We start from the raw sequence: 26500 nt of genomic DNA, 5'->3' as shown, positions 1-26500 counted from the left end.
TCACCCTGTACCCTGATCATTTTCCCCTTAAATACTCCTTCGAGTCTTGTTTCAATGCAGCGCAGGAGTGGGGATGTATACATAGATGCCGTCTAGATCCAAAGCATGAAGTTACAATAGGGTTATTTGGGTGGTGAAGATACCATGTGGCTGTCCCAGTCAAAGCCCCTTCGATGGCAAGACATAACTTTCCTCCATGCATTTGAACTCCAGGAGGGTGACTATGAGGATTTGGTCAGCTTCGGGGCCCAGATAGGCTGTCATTCAGCAGTCTTTCCATAAATGACACTGGTTTCTGCTTTCTCTTAATAAATCCTGCTGCTTCATAATAAAGAGTAGAACCTGGCTTCTGAGTGAACGTTTGAAATATTTGTTTTCTAAAGACAAATCACAGGGGTAAATGCATCTTCTTACCATTCCTTCCCTTCCCTGTGCAGCAGCTAAGCCAGCTCCATCTCCCTTTGTTTGGTATTCAAAGCACAAGAATAGTGGCCATGAATATCAGCTAAGAAAGACTGAAGGGATTTTAGGTGGAATATCTTAACCCCAGGAGTGTGGCCCACGCCAGGGTGGTCACAATGTTTGTTTAGTAGGTTGTACTGGGGATTGAAAACCAGAGACTAAAATGCTGTAACAGCTTGGATTTGAGGGATGGAAAATATTTCACATTTGGTACAGGCACCGGGAAACTACTTATTTTCCTTGAATATCTTATTGTTCATTTGGTCAAGTGGGGTTAGGAATCAGGAAATACTGGGGAGATCATTTTTATGCATAGATTTGAAATTACCTGCAACAGCTCATAATACGAGCTGCATATCACATCCTCCACCCTACTCCTGCCAGAGGAAGAGGCGGCTTGCCTTTTTCTCATGGTTTCATTTTATTCACCAAGATAAGTAGGCAAGCAGGCAGGTAGACAGACAGAGATAGATAGATAGATAGATAGATAGATAGATAGATAGATAGATAGAATCAGATGGATAAATAAACATATAAATCAATAGATTGATAGATAAGAAATATATTAGAAGATTTTTTAAAAATTTATTTATAAGAACAAGACACCCTGAGTTATTTCTGTAAAATTTAGAATGAGCAGAGAGTATCTCATTCTTAAATGAGAGAATGAAGCTGAGAAACTTGTGTGCAGTAAAATGACTATTGATACTAAGCTATGAATAATTTTTAAAGCATATTTAGCTAACAAAAAAGTTATAAGAAACTGTTTGGAGGGATTTAAAATTTTGTGATTTTAGGTACAAGAGAAATCTAGTCCCCCCCCCTGGAATGCTCCACGGGTGCCTCTCCATCAGGGCTTTCCAAGAGGAGCAGGCCAAGCAAAGCTCTCTTCAAGCCAGCATCTGCCTGCAAAATCCGCCTGGAGTTTAAGCCAGCCTCTGCCACCAAAAGGAGCCAGGGTGGCGTGCACAGCTCTCATAAAAAGGTGCCAATCTGGGGCTTGGCCCGGACTAAATCCCACTGAGATAGAAAGCAGTGACCCTGTAATTGGACGACTTCCCTGTGTCCAGACCACCATAGAGACTGCTGGGCAGCACAAGCTTCCCGGATCGCAGTTCACCAGGGGTCACCTTCTTGCTGTGAGAACAAAGTCCGACTGAGCCCAGGGCCCCAGCTGCAGGGTTCTACTGTGTAAACACAGCACAGACAACAGGACGACCAAATGTTAGGGTCCCCGTGTGATCCATTGTTGGATTATAGACACGGCCATAGACTCCGTTACCAACTGCTCCTATCTCTCTGGTCTTGTCTCCGCTTCTGCCTCATTTGGCTTCGGAACATCCTCTAACAGGACAAATCTTTGGTTGTTCTGCCTTTTTTGTTTTCCAAGCCAGGGTTCCCACTGCAGCCCAACGAAGCCCAAAGCTTTTAACAGGCATGGTCTCAGCAGAGACGGGCCCTCAAGGCATGCATGGCCACTCAGTGAATATTTTCTCACTTGTCCCATGAACAAAACTTGCTTAAAATCAAATGCGGGAGGACGAGGTTAGGAAAAAGGTCCGCATCTCCTCTTCCTTTTAATCAAGTGACTTGTCTTCAACTGCCACCATTCCGCTCCTCTCTGCGAGGCGCCGGCTAATAGAAACTCGGAATGCAGGTTCAGACCCCTGCTGTCAGGTGTTCGAGGATGCACTCTGGGAAGTGCCGCTGTATCCATCACTGTCGGTGGCTACTTGAGAAGCGGAGATGGACTGGCCGGGCAAAGCCCCGCCCCACCGCCCACAGGCTGCAATTCAATTAGTCATGGTCAGAGGGAGGCATTATTATTCATACACCGCCGATTGTTTCCAAAGTAAACAGAGCTGGGATGAGGTCTCTGATCCTCCCAGTGCCTTTAGCTGGGACACAAAAGGAAAAAAAGTCCAGAGACACTGGGGTGGGACATTTGATCTGAATTCTGATCTCCTTTGCAAGCTTCCCATCAAATCTTGTTGATTTCTTTCTTTGCTTCTTTCTCTCTTTTTTTCAGTCTTTACAGATAAGTGCCCTGTGTGTGCATACGCAAACCCAGCAGGGCCGTTTTATTCCTTCATTGCCATTAATACCAGAAAGTCTCTTCCCACCCAGGACACCCCCACCACTTTATAATGGGGGTGTGGGTCCCTTAGCTGGAGTGAATGATCCTGTTAGAATAAAACAGACCAATAACTTCCTAATTCACAATAAATAATCCCTGCAGAAATAAAGGATGACATTTGTATTTTGTAAAGTGCTAAACAAATTACCCGTGGCCTGGCCAGCCCCCATCTGTTTATCAGTTTTGCTGAGTACAAGTGAACCCAAGATAAATGCCAGTTTTCCTTGGATAAATTTTACAGCCAAGTAGAAACTGCCAAAGCACACAGGAGAGGTAAAAGCAGAGCTGTGTTCTCATTGACAGAAAAGTCAATTTTGCAGGATGGACTTAGGCAAGAGCCTGTGACCTCCGCCCCAACTCAAGTTTGTGTGTTTATAATAGGGCTGTTTTCTCTGGGAGGGAGTGAGCCAATTCAGGGAGCTGAAAGTTCAATGGAGCAGGCTGGCTGGGGCTCCCAACTGCAGGGGGCAGAAACGGCTCTGCCTGCCCACTCTGTTTTGCAGAAGTGAGCATCATGCACCGTGGCCGAGACAGAGTGACAAACTTGGGGTGCCTGGAGAACCCATGCTCATTTTCACTTTTGCTGCATCTGACCCTCTGGGGATCACTGCATCCGGAGGCTCAACCACGCCATGTCTTTAGACGCAGAAACTTAGCACCTCATTTGGCTCTAGAGCCGCAGAGCATCCAACTGGTATGAGGCAAACCCCCTGTGCAGTCACCCAGAGTCTTTGAGCAACATGAATTCCCAGGCTTGACCCCAAACCACTGAAAGAGAATCTCCAGGGGCCAGGGCCTTGTCATTTGTGATTCACAACAAATCACTATTAATCTCAGCTGCCAGGAGTTTCACTCGCAGATAGTCTTCTTTGTCAGCCCCTTCAGAAATAGGTCAGCTATGGAGCGCCTCCTGGAGCCCATGCTCAGGCCTTTGGCTGAATGGATGTGCACACAGACTCTGCAGCATGGCCCCACTCAGGACCACTCTGAAGGAACATTCATTTCAGAATGCCCAATAGTATTCACTGTGGTATTAGCCAGAGCTACTCCCAAATACATCTCCTGCAAGTCAAACTCCATCTGAGAGGGAGAATCTTATTGCCAGGTTTGGAGAATGATGATCTAGAAAACACTGCTGTTGTCCAACATTCAAACCATCCATAAATTCTCTCCATAATGTCACAAGTAGCTAGGTACCTGGCTGCAGTCTGGCAAGCCAGAGGAAAGAATCCATCAGCTCTTGATCCAGTCCCTCTGGACAACACTGGGAAGAATAAGTTGGGTCCCTTAATTCCGTTGCTTCCCATAGAAAATTGAAGAGCCCTGGAGTTCTATGCTGGCTCTGCTATTGCAGATGAGTTGAATAATTCAAACCGCTTGGCCTCAGTTTTTCCTCCATAGAAATACAGAGATGGTGGTGAGGGATTGTGGAGACAGAATGAAAAAACAATGACCTCCTAGAGGTTTTCCTGTTCTCCCATCTGTGACCCATGGAAAGAAGAAAGGGAGGGAGGACCAGAAGGAAATAACATGCTGAAGATCAGCTCCTCTCATCAAAAGGTGGCATCAAATTCCCTCCCAGGGAACAGGGCTGGGTTTAGTGACTCACTTCTAATGAGCAGAATAGGGCTGTAGAGGTGCTGCATGAGGCTGGATTGTAAAAGGCAACACAGTTTCACCTGGTGCTCTCTTTTAGGTCACTTCAAAAGACTTAAGCCCCCAGGTGAGAGGCCACATGAAGAGACCACATAGAGACAAGGAGGCCCAAGGATGCCAGCTGTTTGAATCTTCTTGTGAGCTAACACCAGCCCCAGTCACTGTCCAACTCTTACTACGTGGGAGACCCCGAGTGACAACTGCCTGGCTAAGCCTAGTCAACTTGCAGAACTGTGATTAATAATAACAGCAAATGATTTGTGTGGTTTTATAGTAAACTTGGGATGGTTATTACATAGCAATAGATGAGCTGGGGCGAATAAGGGATCTTAAAGCAGAGATCCATTTTTATTCATAACATTGAGAATAACTTGACAAATATACATACCTGTGTGTGTGTTTGTGTGTGTGTGTGTGTGTGTGTGTGTGTGTGTGTGTATAAATATATAATTTACAAGAAGGTAAACCTGGTTCTAAAACTACCCAAACAAAACAAACTCTTGTTGTAGTCGTGAGATTTTCCTCATTGGCCTCAGCAAGGACAGGTCAAGCACTGATAAAGCAGAGACCAGGCCTTTGTTCACACACCCATAACTGGCCTACCTCGTCTGTCTGAAGATATTTAAGAGCTATAATAACCAAGAAGATGTTCCACCTACGTTCTCAGCAGATGCATTCATCTCAGCAGGGATGCCAGTGATGCTCACTGGAGCCTGTTTTCTGCATTTGAGATCATTATTCCAGGCCAGGCACGGTGGCTCACGCTTGTAATCCCAGCACTTTGGCAGACTGAGGTGGGTGGATCACCCGAAGTCAGGAGTTCTAAACCAATCTGGCCAACAAAAAATTAGCCAGGCATGGTGGCAGGCACCTGTAATCCCAGCTACTCAGGAAGCTGAGGCAGGAGAATTGCTTGAACCCAGGAGGCAGAGATTGCAGTAAACCAAGATTGCACCATTGCACTCCAGCCTGAGCAACAAGAGTAAAATTCTATCTCAAAAACAAACAAACAAACAAACAAAAAACAGATGTAGTTGTTCTAATTCAGGTTGTATTGGAAATGGTAATTTTCAGCATAGGCAGGGGCTGCTTCTGTAAGCACTGAAAAATGTTTATTAACACACTGTTTTAGTCAGGCTGCTGTATAAAAAATATCATAGACTAGGAGGCTTAAACAACAGACATTTATGTCTCACAGCTCTACGGGCTGGGAAGTTCAAGAACAAGGTGCTGGCTCCTTCGGTTCCTGGTGAGGGTCCTCACCTCAGCTTTCAGGCAGCCACCTTTTTGCTGTGGCTTCACAAGGTGAAGAGTGATGGAGCTTCAGGGTCTCTTCAACTTCAACTTAATAAGACCATTAATCTCGTTATGGGGCCCTTCCTTATAACTTCATCTAAACCTAATGACCTTCCAAAGGCCCTCCCTTCTAATACCATTACTTTGGGGGTTAGGTCTTCAACATATGAATTTGGGAGGAGCACAAATGTGCAGTCCATAATATACATCAGAAACATAACTGTTAAACTTTTATTAAAACAATCCTGAAGCTTTATTTTAAAATAATTCAGACTTGAGGTATTGTGTTTAAAATAACAGAATTGTGCTTAAGCCTTTAGAATGATTGCCACCCACAATCATTAAAGATTTTGAAAGTCTTACTGCTCGAAAGGGGATGACTGTTCAATTATCTTGTCATTAGCTCTCCAGACATTGTAATTCTAAAATGTTGGCCATCATCCTTGCTGCTGAGTTTATTGTCACCCCAACAGACACTTGATTCTTTTTGGTGATGCTGCTCCTAGGCACAAAATGGGAAGACACCCAAAATTAAGGGTTTGGGAAACATGAGTTTTCATTATTTTCCTCATGGTACCACCAAAGGAAGGGTGGGAGGAAGATCAGAGGGTAAAACTTCCAAAGCCAATTACGGGTGTTTTAGTCATTTAGTTCACAACAGAGAGGGAAAATGCAACATGTATGGATTGTGTGACCAGAGCTGCTACAAACCTAATCCCTCCCAAGGCGGAGCTGGAACCGTGGTCTCCTGACTCCCAGTCCAGGGCTTTTTCTATTTTCTGAGTCTCATGAAAGCTGTAGTCATAGAAATAAACGTATTATTTCCCTACTTATGACAGGTTGGGCTAAGGACAAAAATCTGAAATTCTGGGCATAAAAGAAACGCATTAGATCTTTTCTTATCATCATCCATCTTATACTATATCCCCATTTTCTATCTCAGTAACTCACAGGTTCCCCAGCCCACTCTTTCATCCCTGGTGACAGTCATTGGGAGTTGTGCAAGAGACGCTGTTGTAGAGGGAGGGCTCTAGAGGAAGCTTACAGAGCCATCGTGAGTGTCTCAAGCTCTGTCAGTGATTAACTCCCGAATGAGCATTTCAGACTAACAGTCAGCTTAAATACATTTCCTAAATTCTTCAAACAGCATGACGTTCCTAAGTCATGAAGTTGACTTTACATTTACTTCCAGGGTCTGAGTTTTGTTTTTCAGTTTTGCTTTGCTTTGTTTAGCATTATTTATTTACTTTAGAAGCAGAAAAATAAATCCTAGAATTTGTCTCTCTTATTGCTGCAGGAAGGTTACTCTGTCCGTCATTAGATTTATGGACAAATTTATAGTGTCAAAAAAACGTGGACGTCCTTTAACATCATTAGAGTGGGTTAGTAAAACATTCTAGTTGCTTTGTGCTTTAGTTGAAAACAGTTTGTGGTCTTCAGAGAAGAATTGGCATTTGTTCTACAAAAGCAGAAAAGCTTTTTCTTTAGTTTGTTAGAAAACTAGGTCAATTTTTTCTGTAAAACAATTTGGGAATGAATATAAGAGTACTCATAAGTAGAAGTATGTGTGTGTGTGCTCATGTGCAAGTATACACATGTATGTAGATCAAAGTATTTTTACTTTTTGAAGATGTATAAATATATATGTGTGTGAATATAAATACATACACATTGACTTTTGCAATAATTCTGGAGCTTATTTGCAAGTAAACTTTAGATCTTTAACTGTTAGCACTCTCCACTCCTAATGCTCAGCCATCAGCCTTTTTTATAGCAATACACTGATGCCAGCTTTCCATAATCCTGGTAGTGGCACAGCCTTACATGCTCACTGTAAAGTGTCTTTTCACCCCTGCTCTGAAGGTCAGTGTTCTCTCTGACTGGCTCATCATCATTTTTTTCTAGTTATTTCTCACTGAAAAGTGAACCTGTGGTCTTAGGCTTGTCTGCTCCCCAGTTGACTTGTGTCAGCTACCCAGAGTGCAGGAGAGAGACGCTGTAAAGCGGAAGGCATGCAGAAATAGGAAATGGTAGACTGGAGGGACAATGGGTTCAAGGTTGAAATATAACAAAGAAACCCAGCGCCAGCCTGGGATGGCTGTTTGACTACGGGCAAGATCTCCAGTGGTTTTAAGACTCAGTTTACCTATAAAACACATCTGTATCTTAAGTAAGGCTATCTCCAAGGCTGTTGTGATATTTAATTTCATATTGTATGTGAAATATTTAGCTTAACATGCAGAGGAAACTAAGTGTATATATGTAGCACCTCCCGAGCCTCTTTCACACATGTATGTCTGCACACCTGCATGTGGTTAAGCCTGGGTGTAAGTATGCATGCACACATAATTGCATGCTTCATAAGTACACAGATACACACATGTATGTGTGTACCTGTGTATGTGTGTCTTCATGTGTGTGTATGTGTGTGCATGTATGCATGCCTGGTTATATGTGGAGATCACTGCAGCTGAAAGGAATATGAGCTTGATGAGAGCCTTAGAGATTGAGCAGAACAGAACTTTCATCACACCTTAATTGATCCCTGGTTGACCCTGTCATCAGGAGATTCATAACTTAATTCATAGATCTGTTTAAAATGCTCAAAGGATAATGCAATGAGATTACTTGGTCTTTTGTATTACTATACGTGTAAGAGTAATTAAGGAGTTGGTATTTTTAAAAAGAGATGTGGAAATTCATATATTTATTCAATCATTATATTGGGATGCCTACCATACACCAGGTGCCAGGAAAAGAGTTGAATCAGAATAATAGGTTAAATATCTGGTCCCACCTCAGGGAGCGCATCTTTCCTGGGGAAGCAAAGAAGTGTAGATAAACGTCTACCCCACCATGTAATATGATCTGTTATAGCAGCAAAACGTGCAGCAGTAGCAGAAAAGAGAGAGCGATGAGTTTGGCCTGCTATGGTCAGTGAGGGCTTCTGAAGGCATGGTGTTTAGGCTGAGACAACAAGGATAACAAGGCTCTGTTCAAGTGGAGGAAAGTCAAGACAGGAGGTAGAAGAAATGCAGAGACATGAGGGCTTGAGGAAGCCATGCAGTGTTGAGAAATGGCAGTGGTTTGGTGCCACTGGTGAGTATGGAAGAAGTGACCAGAGGCCCAGCCATGAAGGACTTCCTCAGGCCCATGGCAAAGGGTTGCTGCTCTCTTCCTGGAATAGATAAGAAAGAGCAGAGCCAGCTGATATCCCAAGTCTGAGTAGGCCATGGTGAGGTCAGCTGTGCATTTTGAATGGGTAAGCAGTGGCTGTGTGAGGATGAAGTGGAGCAGGAAGTGAGGAGTGGAAACACTCCACAGTGCAGTGAAGGACCAGGCAATGACCAGGAAAGAGAGGGAGAAAGAACCCACCTGAGATGCATTCGAGACATTGTTGGGAATTGTTGACAAGAAAGAGAAATCATGAAAGCCACTCAAGTTTCTGACTTGGAGAATTTGTCAATGATGTTTCAACAACTGAAGAGAACAGCACATGGGCAAGACAGTGTGGACACTGGACGCTGACGTGAAGCTCATATAATTTAGTTCAAAATATTTGACTTTGAGGCATTTTATACATTCTGGTAGAAACATCCAAATTTCCTGATATTACCTCTAAGAATTGGATAAGCATTAGAACAATTTAAGAATCATTTGAAAACCCAGGACTGAATTTAACCAATCATAAACCTGTGGAGTAAGAGCAGACTTTCTGAAACTCAAATTCACTTAAAAATGATATTTGTGTATGTGTGTGCACATATGCAGATATATTTGTATATATTTGATTCCTTGCTTTCCCCAACTAAACCTTCAGCTTTAGCAGTTCTCCCTTCCTGCGTCGAATTGTGTATATTTGTATGTACACCCATGTGTGTGCATGTCTGCATATGTGTGTGTCTGTGTGTGTGTGCTTGTATGTAGCGTTTATAACTTAAGGCTCAAGGACTTTAAGACACAAGCTTTTCCAAAACTCTCAAATTACAGCCCTATTTTATGAATAGGAACAGGTTAATATTGTGTCTGAGGAGGAAGATCACAGCTTTCTTAAAGGAAATATGAAAAAAAAAATGAAAAAATGAGTTTCAGAAACACCGTCTTGAATCTTTTTGTTCAGTTCACCCTTCAATGTATGGGATAAAGTGGAATCCCATTTGGGGGTGGAGATACTTATTCAAGGGCAAAAAACAATTATATTAGCCAGAAGAATCCGATTTGTTAATCCCAAAAGACTTTTGATTCAGATGGGACCTCTTCATTCATGGAGTATGTGAATTATAATAAACTCAGCTATGACTGATTATTGGTTTTGACAGATTCTACATTGCTTCTTAAGAGAAACTGGTGGAAATAATTCCATAATAAAGCTCAAGCAGATTTTTATTTCTGTAGTTATCTCTACATATTTCTAGAGATAGAATCTTCTTATACAGTATTTATACTTTTCTAGTATTTGAAACGTGTTAGAATCTTTAAACCTAATGATCTAAAATTTGAGTGACAAAATTAATGACCTTACACTGAGTGAATTTGGATAACCGAACAAAATTGTGTTTGGCCTCTGTTTCAGTCTGTCAGGGCCCTAGCCCGCACACAACTCTGCACAGGGTCTGGGAAGGGCTGGGAGTGATGATACAGTCCCCCAGGGCAAGCTGCAGTGAGGAGCTGTTAGGGAACCTGGGCCTGATGGACCAGCGGAGGAAGAACCCACCAGAACCCGGAGCAGATAGCACCTGCTGATAGGTGCTGTGGTCTTCAGTAGACACCATGGTGGTTCAGCAGGGGCGGGAGAGAGCACCTCCCCAACCTCCGTCTATCTTACCGTCACATCTTCTGCTGGTGATTTCCATTGACTGAGCTCAACTAGAAGCCAGAAGGGAAGCCGATGATGCAGTTTATAAAGCCTGAGTCGGTGGAGAGAGGTGGGTGCTGTATTCTGAGGAAAGTGATCCAGGTTCACTTAGCACAAGGTCATTAATTTTGTCAATCAAATGTTAAATCATTAGATTTAAAGATTCTAACGTACCTCAAATACTAAAGAAGAAAAATAGAAATAGCATACAAGCAGATTTTCCTGTACAAGGAAGGCAGCCGGCATAGATTCAGATTCTTTTTTTTCTCAAGAGGGCTAAGTACATACTCTTGAGTGCAACTATAACGTGAAAATATGAGCCTGGTGGATTTCTCACCTGCTCTTTCATAAGTTATGTTCACACTCAGCCATACACCATCATGGCTCTGCTGACCGGGAAATGAGTTGTTTGAGTCCTCCAGGAAGCAGAGGTCAAGAAGAAGATAAAAGAGCAAGAGATTGGTTGAGGGCAACACCTGCAGATGGCAAAGTGGAAAAAAGCAAGAGCTGACAGAGCCTTCAGACCGTGCTGCGGGGCTGACACTAGCAGGACAAGAGGGGAGAAGGGAGGATTGGAAGGGAGGACTCTTAGAGCACAGCATCACTCCGAGAAAGCCCCCCAAAGACCAGCCAGGAGCTCTGTGACAAAGACGTCCCGTAGAATGGTCCCATATTGGAAGGAGATGGCCTTGCCTTGTACCAGTGTTTTGCTCATTGTCTGAGGGCCACCCCAAAAGAGTGCCATGGCTCAAAAGCAGTGTCAGACCTAGGGGAGGTTCCTCCTCACAGCCGGGTAACCAGTCTTTTCTTGAAGGGAGATCTAAGGGTCCATCTCCTGGTCTGCCACAGATACCATGACTATCACCCAGAAGGAGCAGACCGTGAGACAGAGGACATCCTAGACAGGCATGAAAGGGAAACCGTCTCGTGTCTCTGGAGACAGCCTCCATGTGGAGGGAAGAAAGTAAGGCAAGTGGAAGCTGGGGTTCAGGGACCTGTGACTCGACCTTCTTGGTCAGGATGGAAATCTCAAGTAAGGCGAGGTGTTAAGCTGAGAAAACCAAAAACTGGAAGCACTAGTTGGAGAGCACTCAGAGGGTGGCCCTGAGTTTACAAGGGACGCTACAGTTGACCGGCAAGGGCACAATGGCCTCATTAGGCTGAAATATGACCTCCACTGCCTCCGGAGCTACCTTGGCTGTTGCATGGAGCGGAAGGGCTGCAGGAGGGCCTGCCTGCTTCGCAACAAATGCGAGAGGCAGCTGTGGGTGCCGGCTCCTGGGCCTGGTGGCCACAGCAACTCCAGTCAGCGTAAACACCCTGCACCAAAGGTCAATATCTGAACCGCAGACCAAATTGGCAGTGAAAGCCAGTATTCAGGGCATTCTGTTGGGCTAGAGAAGGAGAACCATTCAGCTAGCTTAATGAGAGAACAGACACATGTCAGGGACTTTGTCAGCAGATGCAAGCCTGGAGTTACCTCACAGCAAAGAGGAGCAGGAGCCCAGAGGATGGAAGCCCCTTCCTCTCCTACACAGCACCTGCAGCCCAAGTCACCACAGCACCGTCGCGGGCAGCAGTGGAAGGCTTAGACACCACACCGCTCTGATAGGAATTGAACGTTGCTTCAAATGACGCTTTACCTGACATGAGATTATGCTAATTGGAAGATACCAAGATACTCTTAAAAGAGAAGATGAAGTTCTCTTGTTTCAACCTCTATTACTATTGACTGTCAACTTCTCAAAAGACCTCAGAAAAACCTATTAATGGAACAAAACTGAGTTTACTAGATTTACTGTAGTATAAGAGAATACCACCTTGGTAGAGTCTTGATGGTATCTCAGAATGAGAAAGTCAGAAACTGCACTGGGGATCTTTTTTTTCTTTTTTGAGACAGTCTAGCTCTGTCACCCAGGCTGGAGTGCAGTGGTGCAATCTCGGTTCACAGCAATCTCTGCCTTCCAGGTTAAAGCAATTCTCCTGCCTCAGCCTCCCAAGTAGCTGGGATTACAGGCACCCACCACCACACCCAAGTAATTGCTTGTTTGTTTGTTCATTTGTTTTTGAGATGGAGTCTCGCTCTGTCACCCATGCTGGAGTGCAGTGGTGCGATCTTGGCTCACTGCAACCTCTGCCTCCCAGGTTCAGGCGATTCTCCTGCCTCAGCCTCCTGAGTAGCTTGGATTACAGGTGTGAGCCACTGTGCCTGACCCTAATTTTTGTATTTTGTATTTTTACTAGAGACAGGGTTTCACTGTGTTGGCAAGGCTGGTCTCGAACTCCTGATCTCGTGATCCACCCGCCTTGGCCTCCCAAAGTGCTGGATTACAAGTGCGAGCCACTGCGCCGAACCTGAGGAATGCTTAAAGTAGCTTCTGCAAGGTGGGGAGTAGCTTGGGACTGGGTAGGGTTTCTACCCTAACAGTTCTCAATTGGTAAGCCCTGCAAGGTCAAGGGTCTTGAAGCAAATCTTGATAAGAAAGATACTGGTTTTGATAAACTAGCTGTTTTAGGGATTTACTGCCTTATTTTTGATAAGCACGTCTTCCTGAAGCAAGCAGGTAAGTGATTTTTGCTTGGTTCCAACATTGTTTAACACAGGAACAGGAAAATGACTGGCCCCAGTGTTGTTTTAAGACACTGACTGGGAACTACGCTGATTTCAGTTCTCAAGGGGTGGAGCATTGTGAGAAGAATCATGTAGGTTTGTTTTAAAAAGTAGCATTTTAGGGGTCTTTCTTAGCACATACATTTTAAATGCTTCCTTTTAACATAGTTTTAAATTTCAGAAAAATTTTAAAGGTAATGCAGAGAGTTCCCATATATCCCCCACATCCAGTTTCCCCATCATTAACATCGTAATGTGGTACACTTATCACAACAAATAAACCCAGATTAATACATTATTACTCATTAAAGTTCATATTTCATTCTAATTTTCTTAGTTTTCACCTAATGCCATTTTCCTGCTCCAGGATCTCATCCAGGCTACCACGCATGTTCAGTTCTCAAGTCTCCCTGGGTTTCTTGTGGCTGTGACAGTTTCTGACTTTCCTTGTTTCTGATGACGTTGACCACCTGAGGAGTGGCGATGGAGCATTGTGTAGAATGTCCCCCAGTTGAGATTTGTCTAATGTTTTACTCATAATTATCCTGGGTTGATGAGTTTTTGAAAGGAAGACCACAGAGGTAAAGTGCCATCATATACTACATCATATAAGGCGCACATACTGCAGATTGAGGCTCCCTTATCTGAAATGCTGAAGACTGGAAGTGTTTTAAATTTTGGATTTGTTCAGATTTTGGAATATTTGCATATACATAATGAGGTATCTTGGGGATGAGACCCAAGTCTTAACAGAAAATTTATTTATGTTTCATGTATACCATATAATTATAGCTTTATAGAGTAATTTTATAAAATATTTAAAATAATTTGGGTCATGGAACAAAGTTTTGACTGTGTTTTGACTTCCATCTGTCACATGAGGTCAGGTGTGGAATTTTCTGATTGTGGCACCATGTTGGTGCTCAGAATGTTTCAGATGTTGGAGCCTTTGGATTAAAGAACATTCAACTTGTATCAGTATGACTCATGACTGTTGATATTGACCTCGATCAGCTGGCTGAGGTAGTGTTTGTCCAGTTTCTCTGTAAAAAGAAACTGTAAGTTTCTTTATTCATTCTTTGGAAGAAAGTCACCACGTGCAGTCAGTCTTGAGGAGTGGGGAGTTATGCTTTACCCCCTGGAGGACAGGCTTTCTGAATAAATGAGTTGGGAATTTCTGCAGAGACCTTTGTCTCCTGCCCCAATTATTCATTTATTTTGTTATTTTTGTATCAATATGGACTCGTGAATATTTATTGTATACTCTGGGTTATAGTCCCATATCGTTTTATTTATTTTGTTTCTCTAATTGTTCCAGCTTTGGCCACTGGAAGCTCTTTCCATTTCTTCCTTTGACCCTTTGACATTTCTCCATCATTGTGCCCTTTTTTGTTTTTCAATCACTTTCTTGCTATCCAGAACTGCAAGCTGTACCATGTTCACTGTGTATATTTTGAGCAGCAGCCTGAGAATCAGCCATGTCTCCAAGGAGTCCTGGTTCCTTTTATTGGAGAATGGTATAGAAGCAAAGATCTGGGTGCTGGATGTACTCATTGCTACTGGGGTGTCATAGCTTCTAGTGGCATTTATTTTTTCCATGTGTGTACTACATTTGTAACCTCTTCACCTGTGAATCTACTTTTATTGTTTCAGTAACAATGTCATGTGAGAAGCTGTAGAAGTCAGCCACAGAGTGACCTGAAAACTTGATCTCTCACAATAAAGACATCACACAGTACAAAAACAGTTTAAACTGAAGAAGAGTCTCCTATGCACTGCAGCTCCAAAAAGTTCAGCATGGTCTCTCAGATGGTTTAGAGCTTTGTCCACACCCAAATCTCATGTCTAACTGTAATCCCCAGTGCTGGAGAGGGGGCTTGGTAAGAGATGATTTGATCATGGGTACAATTTCTCATGGTTTCACACCATCCCCCTTGGAGCTGTTGTCACAATAATGAGTTCTCAGGAGATCTGGGTGTCTTTTTTTTAGAGAGAGTTTTGCTCTTTTTGCCCAAGCTGGAGTGCAGTGGCATGATCTCCACCCACTGCAGCTTCTACCTCCTGGTTCAAGCAATTCTCCTGCCTCAGCCTCCCAAGTAGCTGGGATTACAGGTTCCTGTCACCACACCTGGCTAATTTTTTGTATTTTTGGTAGAGACGAGATTTCATCATGTTGGCCAGGCTGGTCTCGAACTCCTGACCTCAGGTGCTCCACCCTACCTGGGCCTTCCAAAGTGCTGGGATTATAGGCGTGAGTCACTGCGCCCAGCCGATCTGCTCATTTTTAAATGTGTAGCACCTCCTCTCTCTCTCTCTCTCTCTCTCTCTCTCTGTCTCCTTTGCCTTCTGTCATGATTGTAAGTTTCCTGAGTCTTCCCCAAATGCCAGTATCATTCTTCCTGTATGCTTGTGGAACCGTGAGCCAATTAAACCTCTTTTCTTTAAAAATTACCTAGTCTCAGATATTTCTTTATAGCAGTGCAAAAACAAACTGCTACAGTCTCCATTTGTTGTGTGCAGAAAACAACAGAAGTTTTCACCTTTTCAATGCAAATTCTAAGTTTTGAAAAAGGTAAATTAGAAGTCTGGGAGGTGATGGCCCCATCTTGGTGTGACTGATGACTGCTCACCGTGCTGTGATGAATGGGTCTCTAAACCAAACACATCAATATCTACTGGGCGTGGGAAGGACAACGCTTGTTACCTTCAGCGAGGTTAAACCCTTTTCTCTCAGACATCATGTTAAAACAAGCTCCATAGTTACAATTTGATCCCAAGACAAAGAAAGAAAGGTCAATGATTAAGGCAATTCTTTACCATCAAATTAAGATGTGACAAATTTGTCTATTCTACACGGACAGTATTTTGCTTCTTCTGCAAAACCAAGATTAAAGCAAAAAAAAAAAAGCAGAAAAGAAATAGAAAGACTAAGCTTTTAAAAATTTTCTATTTCAGTTCTCTGGTTGTTTCTGTTTATTCATTTAGATATTCTCTCTAATTGTTCTGAATACAATAAAATCTCATACCATAAAAACTTTTTAAGAAAAGAAATAAAATAATTTTTGTACAGAGAGTTGCATTGGATTCTAGTGAAGATTTGGGCTTCAGTAAAGGAAGTAAGGCTTAATGAGACAATTTCTAAAGGGAAAAATTCATGTAATTAAAATTTTAAAATATTTTATAATTCTATCGCCTAGCATGTATTCACACTGGGCAGTTCATGGGTCTTTAGGGGGGGTCCATCTTTCCCAAGAGGCTTTCAGAGCAAGATGCCCCAGGTCTTTCTCATGCACATTTCATGGGACCTGTTTCATGAACCACAGCTGAGAGTGGCAGGACTCAGTGATACATCTAATGGATGTATCACACAACTAGATCCTGACACGGATCGAGGGACAGCATTGTGAGCTGCTTGATGAGTTGGCCTCGTATGAAAACCTGGATAGGTTGTGGTACACCATACTGTGTCATGATTAATCAATCGATCAACCGCTCTTCCTCTGGAGAGGAGATGGGCCCTCCAGAGTGGTTTTGGGATCACCAGCGCTCCTATTATAGCCTGAATTGTAGTCAAAAACGTTTCTGGTCTCCATAAGGCCTGGCCTTTGGCTACTGAGATAGCCTTGTCTGCTTTCTAACATCCTGGAAAGCGTAATAAAAATGATCACCTGTGGTTACCCAAGCACGTCTTGGCTCCTTGAAACTTAAGAATCTAACATAATGGTAACACATTAAATAGACCAAGAGTATATATTGTAGGTTTCTTGAGGGCAGTTATCAAGTCTTATCTTTATATCTTAAGTGGGCACATTTGGCAAGTACAGAGGCTTATAATGGGTTTACTTTTCAGTAAGCCCATTGTAAGTTGAAATTGCATTTAATATATCTAACCTAGTGAGCATCATAGCTTAGCCCAGCCTACCTTAAATGTGTTCAGAACACTTATATCAGCCCACAGTTGGGCAAAATCATCTGGCAGCACAGTACACTGTAGAGTGCCAATTATTTACCCTTGTGATCGTGGCTGACTGATTGGGAGCTGTGGCTCAGTGCCACTGCCCAGCTTCCTGAGAGAGTATTGTACAGTGTATTACTAGCCTGAGAAAAGGTCAAAATTAACAATTTGAACTAGGGTTTCTACTGAATGTGCATTGCTTTCTCACCGTTAAGTAAAAAGTTTTAAGTCAAGCCATTGTAAGTCAAGAATCATTTGTACCCAGTAGTGAATATGATTAGCGAACGGGAGAATGAATGAATGAGTGAGCTATCAAGAGCCAGAGAGAGTAAATGACTTACCCGAGGCTAGTGAGCAAAGAAGTCAGCATACTGCCTTGACCCTGTGTTAAAGAATACTGAAACTAGTCATCCTTTTCTGTCCCTATGTTAAATAATACCAAAATCAAGCAAAGGTAGCTGAGCTGTATATTGCAGGGTACCTGTTTCGGAAAAATAAGACCATAAACAAGCTAAACAATTCATTTGTTAAGGCAAACCATTTCCTCAGCAAGACTGACTTCTAAGCCTGACCTTGCCGTGCTTGGCTAATTGAAAGCTACGATACCATAAACTCTGTGCAGTTTAAATGAGTTGCCTACATGGAAAACAACACCTTAGAAATCACTCAGCTTAGATTCTAGGGTGCTATTGATAACCTACCCTAATTTTCATTTCCAGCCATTATTAAGACCCATCAAAGTGGTGTTCTATCTTACTATGGCGGGTCTTACAGTTTTGCTTGATAGGTATGTTTTTCTGATGATCTTCAAGGGAATTGACAGTCAACACAACACAGTTTTCACTCACTTCCTTTTTCTTCTTTTTTAAACATGATCTCACATTTCTTTTTCCTTCTTTCTTTTTTTTTTTTTAGAGTCCTGCTCTGTCATCCAGCCTGGAGTGCCGTGGTGCTATCTCGGCTCACTGCAACCTCTGCCTTCCAGGTTCAAGCAATTCTCCTGCCTCAGCCTCCCAAGTAGCTGGGAGTACAGGTGCACACCACCACGCCTGGCTAACTTTTGTATTTTTTAGTAGAGACAGGGTTTCACCATGTTGGCCAGGCTGGTCTCAAACGTCTGACCTCAGGTGATTCGCCTGCCTCGGCCTCCCAAAGTGCTCGGATTATCGGCGTGAGCCACCATGCCTGGCCTCTGATTTCACATTTCTTTGAATGTGCAGCCATCTACTAAGCACAGGGAAGTTTGGGTGTCATTGCTTTCCTAGGAGTTCTTGGAGCATGAAGTAAATAAGCCATTTTCTTTTTTGATACTTTGCCTAAGGAATAAAATTATTGGACTAGAAGCTATTTCAAAAATCTTTTCAATTCTAAAATTTGGCTTTCAGTACATTTAGGGAAGTGCTCACTAAATTCAATTTTGATTAAACATCCTAATTGCATGGAATACATAAGAAATCCAACATTGTCTTGAGTCTGAGATAAAAAGAGACTTACAGTAATGGCAAACTATGTTAAGGCCCTCTGGCCCATTGAACACTGACTTTAATTTCTCAAATACACACAAAAATGCACAGCTCTGGACTTGCAGTAAAGTGTCTGTCATGAGAGTTGTTTTAGCCCAAATGGCTCTAAAACATGGCTGTCAATTCCAGACGTTTCCAACTGGATGAGACAACAGCCACCACATGTCACACAATGCATCACACGCAGTGTAAACATACCATTCATGTCCACACTCAGATATTTATGGCGTTTTCCATGGTTCCCATGTCAACCCATGGAGCAACAAGGCCATTAAATCATGCTGTCAGCAGGCCAAGACAGTAACACTGCAAGAAAAATTCCAGTTGCTGACATGAACATTACATTTATCATTTCAAGACCTGTTTTTTTCCAGCTGCCTCTTGCTTTATGCTCTTCACTGCTTTTGAGCTGGTCTTTTAGGGTACAAGGAGAATACAAATGATCTGTTTAAAATGCAGCAGAAATCCCAGCCAACTCTTGAGTACTTTTACTATCATGGAACTTATTATTTAAGGTGACACCCTTGAGGTCACGTGCCAAGAAAAGGGATGGGCTGAGAACTGACAATATTATTGATATAACTGGCCAATTTTTAATTTTCCAACCTGGATTCAGTCTTTCATTTTTCTCCTCTGCATAAAATTGTTCTCAGCAAATTTCTAGATTTCAAGCACATGCCCTCTGATTTCTTCTGAAACTCTGATTTCTCCTTAGGAGTCCTTATTAAAAAGAATTTCAGGGTCATGGAGAAAGCATACAGAAAGCCTCATGAACAGATCTGAGAGGTCGGCTCTGCAATCGGTATCAGAGACAAAGAGCAGACTTTTCAGGGCAGTCCTGGTTTTACATGATCATATTGATTTCAGAAAAGGTGAATCATTGAATGTATAACTAGATGTAATTTAAATGTTCTACCATTAGAAGGCTCTTCATATAAATTCACAAGTCAGAAAAAGTTTTTCCTGTCACACTATGCACTAAGAATGTTAGAAAATTAGGACATTGTGACATTTCGGCATATGCGATGATGCAATTCCCAGACCGTGACAGCTGTGCATGAATAGACGGAGATACTAAGCCAGCCAGCCAGCCTTGCCTTGCGCTCTCTCTCCTCTCTGGTGGCTGCGCTTCCTCCTTTTCCCTTTGGCCTCTCCCAGCACGTTAAGCTTGCAGGGTTGTTGTGGGATTTAAAGGCATTTCAGCTGCTCATGTGCACAGCGCTTTTCTCCTCATTCTTCCTGGAGAACGACACTAAGAGTCAGTGAGAGCTTTCAGAGGAGGACAAGCCGGGTTGGGAATCTTCTCTAACTGGGCATCAGAATAGCTTTCTCCTCCTCACTCATCAGTCTGTGACACCCAGCCCTTGAAAGGCATGCCATCTCACAGACATCTTTCTTGAAAAGAGACAGAGGGTAATCAGGAAATGTGAAAATAAAAGAAGGAACGATGGGGTAGAGAACCTAGAGGCTATTCCCGCAGAGCAGATACCTGGGGGCAAAGGCGAGAGAGGCTGGGAGCAAACCCGAGGCCCTCAGCCACCTGCTAGCTCATGGACAAGCAGGAAGGCCAGACCCTTACAGGGCTGATTTTGAAACGGGCAAACTGGGGAACAGAGCTGGGTCTGGATAATATGAGCTGGATCTTCGAGGATGGTTTAGCAGTTTATGACACTTGTATATGGGGTAAAGAAACTTCTAGACTGAAAAAACTCTTGAACATGTGCCCAGGGCTGGGGAAATGCTGACGCAGTCCCAGAAAAAAAAAAGTAGATCCTGTGCTTTCAAAGCAGGGTAGGCAAGATACAGGAAGGGGCCAAGCCAGGGAGGACAAAGGTGCATGGGTAAAATGACTGCAGCAGGAGAAGCTTTGGTGGAAGGGAATGTGGTCAGACCCACGCTCGGGTCATGTTTGTAAAATGAACCTGATGAGAAGGGAGACGAGGCCACAAAATGATGAGAAGTTTATTAGAATAATGGATTTAGGAAACAGCAAAGATAATAATAATAATAAAAGAGAAATTAAAATTATGATTCAAAGTCTGAATGTACGGAGCTGTGGTAAAAACTTCTCTCCCGGAAATTCTGAGCACAAAAACAATAGCTTTAGAATGAATAAGTAATAGTATAGTCACATAAAGTAATAGTATACAGCGATGAAAAGAGAGCGAGCTATAAGCACAAAAATATGGTTGGATCTTGTAAAGATAAAGCTGGGGAAAAGAAGCCAGGTAAAGAAGAGTCAATATGATGTGATTCCAGTTATTTCGAGTTCAGAAACAAGCCATGCTGCTGGTTAGATGGATGGGGATCTTGGGGAGGGTAAAGTCGTTGGCTGGAAGGGAAATGGCCAGTGGTTTCCAAGGTGCGGGTTCTGTCTCTCAATTTGGGTGCTGGTTACAGGGTGCACTTGGTTTGTGAAAAATCACGGGTTGGTACATTTATGATTATCGTCACTTTTCTGCCTGTTAAACTTTGATAAAGGTTTTCGTAAAATGGAACACCTTGCTTTGGAGATCTTAGTTTAAGGAGGCGGATTGACTGACAGGTGATCTTTAAATGTCCAGCCCTTGAATCTAAATACAAATGGGGGTAATCAAGGCCATGTTTCTTGGATTCCAGGAAATTAGGCACTATGATTCAGCAAATTAGAGCATTGCATCATGCAGCAAACCCAGCATCTCCCGGCCTTAGTCCTCCCACCTCTAAGCCAGACTTGGACGCCAGCTGAGCAGCCACGGGCCGGGAAACAGTCACCACAACCAAGTCATTGTCTCATTAATTTCGAGGAGGTAGAAGAATAAAAAGTGATAAGGGCAAGGGTGGGGGGCTTTCTCTTGGCAGCTTCAGAACAAAACCAGCAAAGCTCAGTTCCTGCCAAGAACTAGGGAGAAATCCATCATTCTTCTCGCGGGTCCTGTGGTCTGCCCACTGCGGTGATAAGCAGAGAAGCCTGTAATGATTAACCGGGCCTGTACACACAATGGTCACCTCCACACAGACTTCTTATCACCCAGGAGCCCAGTACTTTAGCACTGAGTCATACCTATGTTCAGAGAAGGAAGTTTACAGGCACTAACACACTTCAAAATTTGGATTCAGCGTTAATTCAGTTCCGTATAAGCCTTCCCAACTGCTTCCCACTTAGAGGAAAAAGAAGTCTTTGAATTAAAAAAAAAAAAGTCCTGAATTGTTCCCTGGGTGGATTCCTAAGAAGCATTTCTCAATGAGGATTTTTCGTAAATGCATTTAATAGATTGTTTGCAGATTATTAACCCCTTGAAAAGGAAGCAGGAACAAAGAATGAAAGTAGAGTTGGAATAAGGCAAGTACCCGGAAAAATAATGTGATCCACAATAAAAAAAAACCTTTTTATGTTATCCACATTACTTCAATAGTGCATGTGAGATTCCCACACAATTGTGGCTCATAAGCAACACTTTCAGCTTCCCATCAGAGCTGGTTTAAGTAGCAACATAGTTTTTAGAAATGTTTTTTAAAACTCTGATATAGAATGCCTTGCATTTATTATATAGAACTTAATGTTATTCAGGGGTGTCTTCCTGATATGGACATAGTTGAGGTCTCTCCCCCTTCCTCCCTGCTTTACATTTCTGCCCTTCATTCCTTCAGCAAATGTTGCTGAGCACCTTCTGTGTGCCAGGCTGTTTAGATTACTGGGCAGGCACGTAGAGGGCAGTAAGTTAGGCCTGATCCCAGCCCACTGGACCTGACATTCTTGTTGCTGTGGCCTGGTGCAGTCTCATTGCCTCTGGTGCTGAATGTTTATAAATTCTTCCCAACTTTCCCCACCTCTAGCCTGTCAGCTTCCGTCCTTTCCACAACTCTGGATGTTAGAGCGCTGGCCGTACAGATCAGATCTGATCATTTCACGCCATCCACCTTGCTTCCTTTCTGTCCCCCATTTCACAAAGTGATATAACAAAACAATACACACATGCAAATTATTCCCCACCAAACAAAAGGAAACAAAACCTTTAAAGGAATAAAAGGAAAGCTCATAGGATAAGAAAGGCATTCAGAGTCCTTTGAAATCACATTCTAGATTTTTTTTCCCAAGGTCCTGCATGTCTCTCTTGGTGTCCACTACAGGCCCTTTGATGCCTCTCTAGGTCAAAACAGTTTCCCTATTTTGCCTTTATTTAAGCGTGTCTTTTGCCAGGAATGCCCCCTCCCTCCATTTCTGTCTATACAAAGTTCCACATTTCTTAAAAGTCAAATTCAAATGCTACCTCCTTCATGAGACCTGTAAACAGTGGTACCCACTGGCATCTCTTCCCAAATCCATGTTCATGTTAGTAGTTTGAATTCATCTATGATGATAGTATTCACACCATGAAACTGGCAAACACTGCAAATCAGAGCTTGATTTATTGTTTCATTGATTGTCTAGGCTTAAGAAAATAGTGGAGAAAATGTTAATATAGCAGGTTAAACTTAAAAATGTGCTGAATTTATAGCCATTATATTGTGAAAACTCATAGAACATACTTCAGGAAATATTTTCTGAGTATTTGAAAACCGTTCTCCAATTCAACAAAGAAGCCATTCATTCCATTGATGAACAAATGAAGTCTCAACATAGGTCTTCACTGTTTCACTTTCATTTTACTACCTAAAATCAACAAAAACATCAACTAACATTCATGGAGTTGGAGTTGCATTTGCTTATCATTGAGGTGAGTAGCCGCTTTACAGAATCTAAGAGTGATCAAGAATTGATTTGCAGGCTGGACATGGTGGCCCATGCCTGTAATCCCAGCACTTTGGGAGGCCAAGGTGGGTGGATCACTTGAGGTCAGGAGTTTGAGACCAGCCTGGCCAACATAGTGAAAGCCCGTCTCTACTAAAAATACAAAAATGAGCTGGGTGTGGTGGCACCCACCTGTAGTCTCAGCTGCCGAGGTGGGCGGACTACTTGAGCTCAGGAGGTGGAGGTTGCAGTGAGCTGAGATCGCACCACTGCACTGCCTGGGCGACAGTGAGACTCTGTCTTAAAAAAAAAAGAATTGATTTGTAGTTGGCTATGAGTACAAAAGTTCAGCAAAGTCGACAAAAGGCTTCTGTTAGAATCAATTAGCTATATGAAATTTATAATAAATAACATTTAAAAAATATATTTAATTGGCAAATAAAAATGTTGTCTATTCAAGGTGTGCTATGAAATGATATGATATACATATTCATTGAATAATAATTACCACAGTCAAATTAACTAACATGTCCACTACTATCCCAGTTACTATTTGTGTATGTGTATGTATTAACCCTTAAAATCTGCCCTCATAAATTTCCAAGTTATCAATACATTTCCCCCAGTATGCATTAGATCTACAGAACTTCTTCGTCTTATGAAGTTCTTTGTACCTATGAAACTTTGTACCCTTTGACCAATGTCTCCCCATTTGTCTCACCTCCCAGCCTCTGACTACCACTATTCTAGTCTCTGCTTCTATGAGTCAGACTTTTTAGATGCCATGGATTAGGGAGATTATGCAGTATTCGCTGTCCTGTGTCTGGTTTATTTCACTTGGCACAATGTCCTCCAGGTACATTCATATTGTCACAAATGGCAAGATTTCTGTCTTTTTAATGGCTAAATAGTATTCCATTATATTCTACATTTTCTTTATTCATTGATCTCTTGTCAGTGGTGACTTAGATTATTACCATGTCTTGCTTATTGTGAATAATGCTGCAATGAACATGAGGGTGCAGATAATTCTTCAAGATTCTGGTTTTGTTTCCTTCAGATACATTACCAGAAGAGGAATTGCTGGATCACATGGTAATTCTAGTTTTAAATTTCTGAGAAATCTCCATAATGTTTTTCATACTGCGGCACCCGTCTACATTCTGACCAACAGCACACAAAGTTCCCCTTTTCTTCACACTCCCACCAACATTGGTTATTTCGTGTCTTTTTGATAACAGCCATCCTAAGAGGTGTGAAGTGATAACCCATTATGGTTTTGATTGTCATTTCCCTGATGATTAACGATGTTGTGCATCTTTACATACACTTGGCCATTTATGCGTCTGCTTTGGAAAAATACCTACTCATTTTTAATTGAGCTATTAATGTATTTATTTATTTGCTATTGAGTTGTGTATGTTCCTTATAGATTTTGGATATTAACCCCTTATCAGGTACATGATTGCAAACATTTCTTCCCATTTCATTTCTGCCTTTTTGTTTTGTTGATTGATTCCTTGGCTGTGCAGAAGCTTTTTAGTTTGATGTCATCTTACTTGCTTATTTTTGCTTTTGTAGCCTATGCTTTTGGCTATGCTACAAAAATAAAAAATTGCCAAGACCAATGTCAAGAAGCTTTTCTCCCATATTTTCTTCTGCATATCTGTAATAAACACCACACACACACACACACACACACACACACACACACACACACACTCTTTTTGCCAGAGAGCCATTCCTTAGACATTTACCAGAATAAAGTAGTCCCCCCCCCCATTCATGATTTTACCTTCTGCACTTACTTGTGGTCAACCACAGTCTGAAAATATTAAATGGAAAATTCTCGAAATAAACACTTCATAAATGCTAACTTGTGCACCATTCTGAGTAGCAGGATGAAATTCTTCACTGCCCCACTTCATTTTGCCCGGGACATAAATCATCCCTTTGTCCAGTGTCTCCACTCTGTAGACACCACCATCCATCAGTCACTTAGCAGCCAGCTTGGTTATATGGTGCACACAGGGTTTGGTACCATCTGCAGTAACAGGCATCCACTGGAGTCTTGGAACGTATTCCTTGAGCATAAGAGTGCACAACCATAGCACTATTGAGCTGTAGGCAAGTATCCTCTGGGGGTGCTTAGCACAGGAGCAAGAGGGAGGACTCCCCAGTTTACCTGCTCGCCTGCCCCTCACGTGGTTCCTTAGAGGCTCCCTGCACTACCATGTGCATGTGATGCCCCAGCAGCTGCTCCCTGCTCCAGTCTCTTCTTGTGGTTGTTGTGGCCGAGCCTTCCCTCAGACCTTGTTCCTTCATCCCTGCAATCCTAGAGATATTCTTCTTTTAAGGAAGTCCTCATATATTTGTCCTGTGTTGGTTAAGCTCTCTAAGCCTTAGTTTTCCCATCTGTAAACTGGGAACAATATTAGTATCTACCTCGGAGCATTGTTGTAAGTAAAAAGAGGGTAATGAATGAGAAACTCTTGGCACACCAGCCTTGGCACACAGTAGGGATCATACAAATAAGCATTGCAATAGCAAACGTGGCAAATATCTGCTGATGCTTGTGAGACTTCCTTTGGAATCTCTATTTATTTACTTTTCATGGCAACCCAGTGAGATGGGTTGTGCATTACTCCCATTTTACAGATGAAGAAACTGAGGCACACACAGATGAAGAAATGTGTCGAGAGCCTCACAACTGGGGGTGTCCAGTAAGCTACTACTGAAGAGTTAGATAACATCAAAACATAGTTTTCAAATATACTTCCCTTCTCTCTTCTCTTTTTTCGGCCACCTATTTTTCTTTATTCTTACATACTCTTTTATTTTCCCTCTTGCTGCATTCCTGATTCCTCACTTCAGCTTTAGCCACCTGAAAGGAAATGAGAAGAAAATTGTTCTTTTTTCTGTGAACGCTTCACTTTCTTTGGTGCTTCCTTTGGGGTTTTATTGACTTTTTAAAAAATTATTCTGTTGTAACTTCAAACTTGTAGAAGAGTTGCAGAAACTGTGCAGAGAGGCAGCATATACACCTTGTTCAGATGACACATTTATTTCCATTTTCTCTCATGTGATTTCCTCCTTTTTCTCTTTGTCTTCTCTCCACCTATTGTTTGCTAAACCTCAAATTGGTGCTGTCAGTGTTCTGGCCTTACAGATCACTGTACCAACAACCTGTTCCTCCAGTTCCTCTCTATTCTTATATATGATCAAAGTTATAGTTACCTTTGCTAATTACAATTTTCTTCCTGACTGTTCCGAGCAGAGTCCTTTTAGCCACTA

The sequence above is a fragment of the Sapajus apella genome, unplaced genomic scaffold (genome assembly GCF_009761245.1).
Source record: "Sapajus apella isolate SASKATOON/1434 unplaced genomic scaffold, GSC_monkey_1.0 scaffold65, whole genome shotgun sequence".
Classification (NCBI taxonomy): Eukaryota; Metazoa; Chordata; class Mammalia; order Primates; family Cebidae; genus Sapajus; species Sapajus apella.
This window is presented reverse-complemented; position numbering follows the sequence as displayed.